Source organism: Alligator mississippiensis, chromosome 1 (assembly GCF_030867095.1).
Source record: "Alligator mississippiensis isolate rAllMis1 chromosome 1, rAllMis1, whole genome shotgun sequence".
Classification (NCBI taxonomy): domain Eukaryota; kingdom Metazoa; phylum Chordata; order Crocodylia; family Alligatoridae; genus Alligator; species Alligator mississippiensis.
In genome coordinates, this window is record NC_081824.1 from 195054976 (window position 1) to 195065680 (window position 10705).

Below are 10705 nucleotides of genomic sequence, written 5' to 3' on the forward strand. Positions count from 1 at the left end.
ATGCTGGTTTTTGTAAAGATCAAAAAGAAGCCTCAGAATCCCCTGGCCATGAAAGGGAATAAACATACGACATAACATGAACATTGGGAGAAGGTTCAGTTCATTCCAGATAGGCAAAAGAAAACTTATGTAACCCCCGCTCCCCCTTCCAAGATAGTTCATACAAAATAAAAGGCATATGCCAGGGATGATTTGTAGTTAAAACAAGGCAACAGGGCCAGGAAGGAATTGACTGAGTGGTATGTCAGAGGGCTCATTAACTTATTGATTCACAGTGTGTGTAGGCAAACGCAGGATTTGAATAAGGGGAAATTGCTGTGTCAAAAAGTTAAAACAAAGATATTGGCTAAAAGGGGTAGGACAATAGGGAAAGGAAGTACCTCCTTTTATTGTCTGTCAGTGGAGGACTTCCCTGCTCTTTTATTTAGCTCCTTGAGGGCCCCATATTGCGGCCACCTGCCTTGGCTGAGAAGAGCTGAACTGAAGGCCCTAGCTTTCAAAAGGGCTGCAGAGTGATTAATTGTGCAGAATAAAGTTCTTCACACAACCCTAAACATAGAGGGTGTGATTCTCCTCCCTTTAACAGGCTGAGACCTTTGTAACTTTCATTTAAGTGGTATTAATTCCCAATAATAGGAGGTTTCAGTGCTAAAAAAAAATCCCTTGTGGGATTTTGCCAGTTCAGCTGAAGAACTGGGTAAAGCACTGAAAATACATGGGGACTGATTTTCTCAATTTTTATAAGACCAAAACCTCACTAGGAGTTTTCTTGTGTGAAGACTGTAGGATCTGGGCCTAAAATAAAAATATATGAGCTGATCAATTCCAAGTAAGTAAATCCTAATGAATAAGTAAAATAAAATTTAAAAGGGTCCTCTCCTGATCGTTCATATCTTGAGACAAAGATCTCACATGACAAATTCTTTAGCCAGCTGTCTCCCTTCAAGAAGCACAATGAGTGTCTATGGGCAGACTCATTTAATTTAAATCTAGTTTGAGCTAAAAAAACTAGAATGACATATACAGCCCCACTGTCAGTCCTTGAAACTGCTGTAATTCAGCCAGCAGACAATGCACAATTGCACATAACCATTTAGTTATTGGCAAAAGCAGAAAGTCCTCTATATTCTTACTGTAAAAAAAAACAAAACCCCAAACCCAGTAATAACTATGCTAGTGTTATCTACAGTATCATTTGGTTAGTTCTGTTGGAATTTATTTTGCTACATTTGTAAGTTTTTTCAGAATTAATATTAGCCTTGCTAGATTCTCTATCTCTGAACTGACATGAGCAGAGTAAAAGAGAATATAGGAAGTTAGTTAATTTTGTGAGTGTGTTTATTTTAAAACCCATATCTCTGAATCTGAAAAACAGGAGCCAATACACTGAACAATGGGTGCATTGTAGCGATAACTAGCAATTTTCCTGTTAAGTACAAAATCAAAAAAAGACCCTGGTGCTACTGTTTTATCTTTTGCCATTGAGTGCTTTTGCCAAAATGCTGGAGGTGTAATATAATCCTCTGTAATTACATGTTTTGAGATAGTGCATTCCTTGGCTGTTTATATGGATTAAAAATTGACTTAGAATGCTGGAAGGCATTCCAGCCAAAATAGTAAACTAATTAGCAATTAATATTGTGCTGTGGGTTAGCAGCCATTGTTCTGTTGTACTTTGCTATTAAAGTATAGATATTCAAGTAACCTGTGAACACCTTCAGAGTGTCTTATCTTGTTAGTGTGATACAGTCTTTGTTCCATGTCCCTTTTTCTGTTTGCAAAAGGAACAGCAGTTAAGGAAGTAAAACAGACTTAGGGCCTGATCCCATTTTCATTAATGTTGGTATAAACCAGGAGTAATTCCCCTGGAATTACATAGGAATGAAATCAGGATCAGGTCTGTCCCACACTGCCTTACACTGTTGTAACCTCACTAAATTCACTGCAGTGACTGCTTATTTTCATCTGTAGACCATCTAAAAGAGATGAAAGCTTTGCCAGGGCTGAGTTTTTATAAGGCATTCAAGGCTCAGGTGCTAATGTACGGCTGTGTCCAAATATATCCTGCCAAGTTGTTTTTCACAATGCTATCTACTTCTTTCAGGATGCCAATGAAAATCCTGAAATGGCTTTATGGTTAGATAGTAAAATAATGCCATATACCTTCATCCATACCTAGATATATTGTGGCACATTTATTTCTAATGGCATATAAATCTGTTTGGCTTATATCAACTGCCAAAGTAAGAATGCTGCTTTGAACTACATCTGTACTGAATATGTCTAAACTAATGGCTTGATCCATGACCACATTTTCAATTGACTTCAATAGGCTTTGTGCAGCCCCTACTGAATCTTCAACATTGATTTAGAAATCTAATGGAATTGGATTTTCTTCCATTTCTTGATCCTGCTTCCAACATGAAAACCAGGATGGATAGAGTGATTTGCAAATGAGAAGTAACGACTAAAATACAGTTAATTAAAGATGTCTAAAAAAGATACTACTCAGAGAAACTAGAGTATAGGATGGATCTTATGTTCTTCTTGGCCTTGCATCAATTAAATTAATTGGCTTCAGTGGAATTAATGTTCTCCAGTTTAGTAAAAGCAGAATTTGCCTCTTCATGAAAATAAGGTAACTAGTTCTCAGATTTTGTTATCAGTTCCATTTCCAGTTTCTATTTCCCTGGAAATGAGCATAATAGAATCGTAGACAATTAGTGTTGGAAGGGACCTCAGGAGGTCACCTGGTCCAACCCCCTGCTTAAGGCAGGACTTTCCCCACTAGATCATCCCAGCCAAGGCTTTGTCTAGTTGTGTCTTAAAAATCTCTGAGGATGGAGGTTCCACAACCTCTCTAGGTAATTTGTTCCAGTGTTTTACTACCCTCCTAGTAAGAAAATTCTTCCTAATATCTAACCTAAACTTCCTTTGCAGCAACTTGAGACCATTGCTCCTTGTTCTGCCACCACTGAGAACAGTCTAGCTCCATCCTCTTTTAAGCCCCTCCTTTAGGTACTTGAGGCTGTTATTAAATCCCCCCTCAGTCTCCTCTTCTCTAGACTAAATAAATCCAGTTCCCTCAGTCTTTCCTCATAAGTCATGTCCCTCAGCCTCCTTACTATTTTTGTTGCCCTCTGCTGGACCCTCTCCAATTTGGGTACATCCTTTCTGTAGTGAGGGCCCCAAATCTGAACTCAGTACTCCAGGGCTAGGGACAAACATTCAAAAAGCCTGAGATTGAATTGATTTAATGTTTGCAGGTTAGTCTAACCTGCAAAGCTTGAACTGCTTTGGAGGTGGATAGAGATTCCCTTTTCATTCTAGAAATGCAGGCACATGCCTGCATCCACTGGTCTCCCCACATCCAACTGGCAAGAAAAAGGAGAGAAGTATTTTACAATAAAAACTTCTAAAAAAAACCCTTTTCCCTTTCTTAATCTTTGCAGGTCTGACTTGGAAATGGTGGTAGCTGCAGCGCAAAATGAGTAATCTTACTTCAGGTGCTGGCTGTCTGCTCAGTTGCGGGTAGGGTGGCCATTATAGAGGACAGTCTGGTTGTCCTCTGTCCTCTATTGATATGCAGACACCTTTATGTCATAAAGGCATCAGGTTTTGTATCGACAGAGGACAGAGTAGCAGAAAACCGGAATGTCCTCTATGACGGCCACTTGCAGGTGTTGTTTTACAAAATAGTTAAAATGGTTATTAGTTCAAGTAATAAAAAAGAAAACTGTAATGGAAACCCTCTTTTTCTTCAATGCCCTCATATCTGTCATATTTTACTTTTATCAGTAAACCATTCTGCTCTCATAGATTCTGGTTTTCTGTTGGTTTACTTCTGTTGATTAGAATTTCTCCACTCCAACCATGCTTCCACAATTCCCCAGAGGATGAGAAAAGCCCCTCTCTAACTACATCCTAGAAATCCCACATCTGAGGGAAGGTTGAAACAAGGATGAAAACATCTAGGGAAGGTTGTCCCTAGACTTCTTGGGAGAAGGATGTAGAACAGGGGAAAGCAATTATTTCAGGTGGAGGGCTTCTTACTGACTTTAGGCAAGCTGTCAAGGGCTGCATGGGTAGCCCCACCCCTTGACAGGTTCCCTGTCTCCTGGTTACTATCTTGTGATTGGAAGTCCCACTCCCTAACCCCTGACCTTTGCCACCAAAGGCCCTCCCCTTGCCCCCAGAAATAGTCCTTTTGGCAAGGGGTTTTGCCATCTCAGAACCAGAAAAATAACAAAAACCAGAATAACATATTTTAAAAATCAAACATCTACAACATTCATTAATTTGATTTCAAAAAATATTTTGTCTTGATTGACATATGTTCATGTAGTGTACATAGAGGAGATCACACAATAGCTTAAAATGAAGTTTTACTCTTGAAAATTGTTGGGGAAGGGTGCAGGGCATGAAGGGGTTGCTATAGGTTCATGGGGAGTTGTTAGGGTGTGGATATGTGGGATGTGGGTGGGTATGGGGTTTGTGGAGGGAAAGGGTGGCTGAGGCGTGTGAGGGTGTGTGGGTCTGGTGGCCTGTGTGTATGGCTGTGCAAAGGGGGGTGCGTGTGCATGGTGGGGTGTGCATGTGGGACTCGCCCTATGAACACACATGCATATACACACACACACTCCCTCCCTCACTCACTACACGCACACACACACATACATACTCTTTCCCTCCCTCATTGCTCTCTCCATCTCTCTCCCCCTCCCTCAATGCAGGGACTTGCATGCACACATGGACATGGGCACACATGTACACACACCCTCCTACTCCTGGCCCTAGGGTACTGGCATAGGCCCCATGCTCCTGCAGTCTGGTGATGCAGCTGGGGGCCACATGGTGCTAGAGCAGCCAACAGTGTGCAGGGAAGCAGTGAAAGCTGTGGCAGGCAGAGGCTTCCAGTTGGAGTGGGAGGGGGCTGGGGGTGGGGTGGAGCCGGGCTGGCCTTGCTACTGAACCCTGCCGGCTCCCCCTGGGTCCTACTGGCCCTGTCTCCTGTCATCTTTGACAGGCAGCCAGGAGCAAATAAATATAAATGTTCTAGAATTTTTAGGGGCCCTGGTGGGCTGCATCTGGCCTGTGGGCCTTATTTTGCCCTCCCCTGGTATAGAAGGAAAGGTATGACATAGGGAAGTAGATGGGTGTTCCTTTTGGTGTTTTGAACTAATTGCATTTTAACCCTGGAAAAGCAGCTGGAGTTGGTATTTTAGTATGTAACACTATGGAAAATATTCCTAATGAAAAGCAGAACTGCTCACAATTAAATGGTTTTCATATTTCATTATGAATTTGAAAATGGGCCAATTATTGTAAAAAGAAAACTGCTAAGGTACATGCAGTTTTCAAATAAACACAAGCCAGTTTTGAATGTCCCTTCATAAGCATATAAAATGCAGGACAAGAGCAAGTAAAAAAAGGAAACCCTCTTTTATCAAATGTTTTCATTAAGCAAAATGTAGAGACTATGACAGCATACCACTGAATGACAGTGTTATTTGGTCCACTAGAAGCTATCACTTGCTAAAATCCTTGCTTTAAAACATAAACATGTAATTTCCTGACAGATCAGCATACAGATCCTGCACACCTTGCTGCAGAGTGGGATGTGAGGAGCCTCCTATTGCCTGCCACAACCCTGCATACCACAAGGCCTACTTCACAGCAGCTCTTGCAGCTTCCAACTCTTGCAAGGATGAGCAGGAGGGGGAACAAAAGAAGGGACAATCCACTGCTACACCTCTTCTGAGGGCAACATGGTAACATATAGTACTGCAGCTTCAGGGCTACCAGAGCACCCAGAAAGCCGCCCTCTTACCCAGGAGGCAAACTCTGTTCCCAACCTTAATGAGGAGCCCTGTGCATCAAGCCTTGTCACTTTGCCTCTGGTCTGTGGTATAAACATAGCTCAAAGCAAGTGGGAGTGTAAGGGAGTCACTGTGGTCTGTTGCATAAGGCCTTCACTCAAGTCAGAAAACCTGAGGTTTATTTTATACTTTGTCCCTCATTGACTATGTGAATTTGATCAAGTGTTTGGGCCTCACATTTTATCCTTCTTATCTATTCTATAAGAATCTAGAAGGCTTTTTATAGGTATCTAGGGGTATTTCAATGGGATTTAGTTACCTAAAAAGGTAGCTAGGTGCCCAAATACTTTTTTGTTCTTTTTTCTACAGTTCTTCACCTAGGGAGCTTCCAGTCTCATCTGGGGCCTCCATATACTAATGTAATACATCCAACAGTACTAATGTACCTTAGTGTAATGTACCACATAATAATATAAGACATAGGAAATTCTGTCAGGGCACTATAATAGTTAATACTATGTTTTGTGCTTGGAGGGTGACTCTCTCCCATTACACACTTAAATTTAATTAAGAGAGATTGAAAATTAGGTTGAATCAAATTTGTGTTTGCATGTACCCAACTTGTCAGCTGAGTGAGTTTCATGTGACCCAATTACTCAGCTGGATTCAAGCTTTTGTCCTCACTTAGAGGGGCATTTAAAATTAGCCTCATTTAAGTGCTGCGGTACTAAAGGACAATGTTGAAAAAAAAAAAAAAAAGGGAGGTGTCTCCTTTCCAAGACTTTATTGTTCTTTTATTTTTCAATTTATTTAAAATGATGGGGCTATAATGCATACTGGCATTGCAAGTGTTCCCTTTGTTGCAGCAAGAAGTACCTAGTACACTTTAAAAGATTGGGAAAATTAAATTCTACTATTCACTTTTTGTAAGCATAGTTGCTATCATCATCTATTATTTTTGTGTGTAAGGGGGAGATGGAGAGTCTATTTTTAGGCCACTCTAAATTTTTATTTCTTGTCAGCTTTATCTTGGGTGATACTTGCAACTGTCTGTGGCTTGGGGCTGCTAGCAATGGCAGCTCAAGGAGAATTAGCAAAAATCAGAAACATTCACAGATTCACACAGATTCATGGAAGTTTAAGGCTCCTTGTGAGATCATCAGGTCTAGCCGCCACCTGCTCTGGGCAGGAAAGACTCATGAAGGGGACAAAGGAGCAAGTTCAGGCCTCTGGATTTTAATGTGAGGTGCCAAAGTACAGGAATTGTGCCTGCTGAAAGAGAGCTCCTTTGATAAAGCTATTATGACTTGATAGTGAGGTGTTAGTAATATGCAAGAAACAGGGAAAAATTGTTCAAACATCTCCCTGAATTCTGATTTACTTTTCATATTACCCATGATAACAGCTATTTGGGTGTCCAGAAATGTAAGAGTAGGGTTTTCTTTCCCTGAATTCTAAGTTGTTCTATACTATGTGAGTTAGGTAACCAATTATGCACCACAGAATGCAAATAATGAACAGAAAATAGTAAAAAATATAGTTGTAGTGAAGCAGTTTAAAACAATCATACATTAAAATATGTTTGCATGAGGTGGGAAATCTCGGGTTGCATTAACAAAAGCATCACGTGTGAGATAGATTGGTCTACTCAGCACTGGTGGTTAGGCTTAAACTGAAGTAGTGCAAAGCCTTTTGGCACCGCATTTTCAGAAGGATGTGGAAAAATTGGAGAGAAGCCAAAGGTTAGCAATGAAGACTATCAGAGATTTGGAAAGCAAGCCAGATATGGGAAGGTTGAAGGATCTGGGAATATTTAGTTGGGAGAAAAGACGATGAAGGGGTGACATGATAGCATTCAAATTTTGTAAAGGTTCCATAAAGACGATAGTGGAAAATTGTTTTCCATGGTTGCAGAGTGTATTGCAAAAAACAATGGATTTAAGCTCCAGGAAAAACCTTCCTAAATTCGGTATTGGAACAAACTGCTTAGGGAAATTACAGAATTGCCTTTGGGGGATTTTTTCAGAAGCGTCTGGACAGGAATCAATCAGACATTACTTGAGTGCAAGCAAAACATACCTCTGTGCAGGGTGTTAGACAAAGTCATCTTTGAGGTCCCCTTCAAACCACTAATTCTATGGTTCTAAGTGTTGCACAAGCAGCCCTGAATGAAAAATGGAGTCACCCCAGTCAACATCTGCTTGTGAGTGTTTTGTGGGTAGAGAAAATTGGCGAAACCTTATCCTAACAATCATGAATTTTATGGATTGAGACCTGTATCCTGCAAACATTTACAGTTATGCTTAAATTTCTCACTGAGATGCGTAAACGTTGAGTCCATGTCTCCACTAGGTATGTGTCTGTATAGAACTCACTGAGCTGTAAGGCCCATATCCCAGCATGTCTGAGGCACATTGTAAAACCTAGAAAAAATTGTGTAATTTTTTACACAAGAAGGGGGAAATATCTGCTTTCTGCAAAATCCAGGTCAGGGATCTGAAGGTAAAAAATCAGTGATCGTGGTTGAGCTGGCTGATCATAATCCAGTGAGGACCTTCAGAGAACTGCTGACTAAGAAACTTAAACATTTTTGTCAGACATTTAATTACTGCTGACTTTGTGGATCTGATTTTCCATTAGTAACAGGCAAATCTAAGAGTTCATTGGCTTTCTTCATTTTATCTGAGGATGGTTTTTTGGCTACTTGTCCAAAATTCTGTGGACAGAAATCTCCTGATAGTCAACCCTTGAAATACATGTACATCTCAGGAAATTAGCTGTGATTGTTACATTATGTGCTAATTTGATGACTACCTACCTCTTTGTCTTTCAGATAAAAAGGAACTAGAAGACTTTAAAAATACTGACCAAGATGTCGATCTCAGCAGAACTCAAAGATCACCCCGTTGACTTCAGCTTATGTGCGGCATAACTGCGAATCTGATCAACCACTCTTTGCATTACAAAGGAGCCAATGTGCCTATGTTTACAATCAGCCATAGCTTAGACCAAGAAAAATATTTTTATCTGGTAAAGTTCAGTTTGATCTGTAAGAATCACAGGCATGATGTTAAAATGGTGGTTGTCTCGGCTTGTAGTGCTTTGAAACAGGAGCTTACATTTCACAGCAGTTAACTTTGACTGTGCAAAACAATGATTGGTGTGCCATGCAAAAGCCCCAGAATACAGTTCCATTTAAAAGAAGCAAAACAAAATCTGATCCACTGGTAATCTTAGACGTTATTTGTTCTAGCAGGTTAGATCACACTCCAGTAGCTGTGTTTCAAGTCCTTCAGAACTGTACCCTGATTCAAACAGTATTAGGTACAAATGATGACTTCTTAGAATGAATTCCCAAACAGCTTTTCTGTTTTAAATGCTTTCCTTAGTACACATGGGTGAATCCCGGAACTGGAAACAGTGGGCTGCAGGAGATGCCACCGCCGTCCCCTTCTTTCTCTTCCTCTCCTCTGACGCTCCTCCCATGGTCACAGCAGGCCACTGCAGCATCTGTTGGGGATGTCTTGGAGCCCTTGAAGCAGGTAGAGTCCTCCCCACACTTCTCAGCACCCCCTCCCCTGCAGTGCCAGTACTCCTCTCCTCTCCCACACTCTCCAGTAGGAGCTGACTCTTACAAAGGGACCCTACCTGCTGTCCATGGCTGACCTAGAGGTGGGGGAGCCTCACGGGTGCTCCCCACAGCTGGATGCCTTAGGCCAGCAGGGGAAAGGTGATAGAGAGGGAGGGAGCAGGGACCTGGAACTCTGTGTAGTTGCTGCCCACAGCCCCTGGCCGGATTGGGGCAGGAGTAATTCTGGGGCTCCCCCTACTCCTGGATCAGCTGGGGACAGCAGCTGATGAGTCCTTCTTCCTCACTTGCTTCCCATTTGGTCCCCTGGCTGTCCCACTTTAGCCTGGGGCTCCAGGAGTGCCTCTGACACAGCAGGGCACCCAGGCATCTGGGGTTATGGGGAAATAGAGCCCTCAACAAGTAACCTTTACTGTGGAAGGGGAATGCAACAACTCCACTACACCCCTTGGATCCACCTCTGTTCATACAAGGCATTGTGTCTTATTTTGTTTTCCTTGTACTGTCCCTTTAAGGCCAAAGCCCTCATTTTCAACACTGCAGGGTTCAGTTTGCTTTGTAGCAGTTTTGCAGCATGGGGGGCTCTGCCTTGAGGAGCCAGATGCATTTTTGGTTTCTCTCACTCCACAGGACTGGACTGTGTCAAGTCAGAGACGGAGCAAGTATAAATTCTGCATACATCTACTGAGAGCAATTGTTAAGATCCACCCTGGATATGGTTCCAGAGAATTATAATAATAAATAACTGTTAGCTCAACACAGTGTCCAGTTGCTGAACTCGTAACATATAACAAGGTACTTCGGCATACAATGAAACAGTGAATGCCTTTTGTAGCAGAAGCTGTCATTTTTTTTTTATGCTAGATGCTGCGTGAAAGTGAAGCTTCTCTACCTAAAGATCATTTAAGAGTGTGCAAATGCTACATTTGTATTCCATTGAAAGGAATCAAGCTGACAGTGAGGCATGAAATTATGTGCTTAATTAATTAATTATATGCATTGAGCAAATATGAAATTGTAGCTGAAGTGTATATCTCTCCTATCCCAGCCTGTTAATATGCATCTGTCCAAATGGAGCTGTTCTTTCACCAGAAAAAAAATAGTTCAGTCTCTGTGCCCAGTCCTGGGCTTCCCTGCTGAGAGTATCAACAAGGAGAAAAATGAGGGTTCATTTTGCTGCTTTGTGCATGTGAAATGTAGATACTTAAGATCTGCCTCAGCAAAGGTTTTGAGCATATGCTTGACTTACAAGTATGTGCTTCAATCCATCGTGATTGAGCAAAGCTCCGAAGAATAA

General features: G+C 41.5%; 1 long non-coding RNA gene across 24 annotated transcripts in view; it reads left to right on the plus strand.

Annotated features, from left to right (window-relative positions):
* Positions 1–10165, plus strand: part of LOC106738300 (uncharacterized) — a 372722-nt gene extending 362557 nt beyond the window's left edge. For 13 of the 24 annotated variants that reach the window (XR_009457417.1, XR_009457413.1, XR_009457416.1 and 10 more), the window contains 4 exons: positions 5580–5771; positions 8653–8849; positions 9209–9361; positions 10039–10165. This is a non-coding gene — a long non-coding RNA (uncharacterized LOC106738300). The remainder of the gene's footprint in view (positions 1–5579; positions 5772–8652; positions 8850–9208; positions 9362–10038) is intronic. The other 11 variants (XR_009457404.1, XR_009457408.1, XR_009457410.1 and 8 more) reach the window with 1 other exon arrangement.
* Positions 10166–10705: the final 540 nt, after the last annotated feature.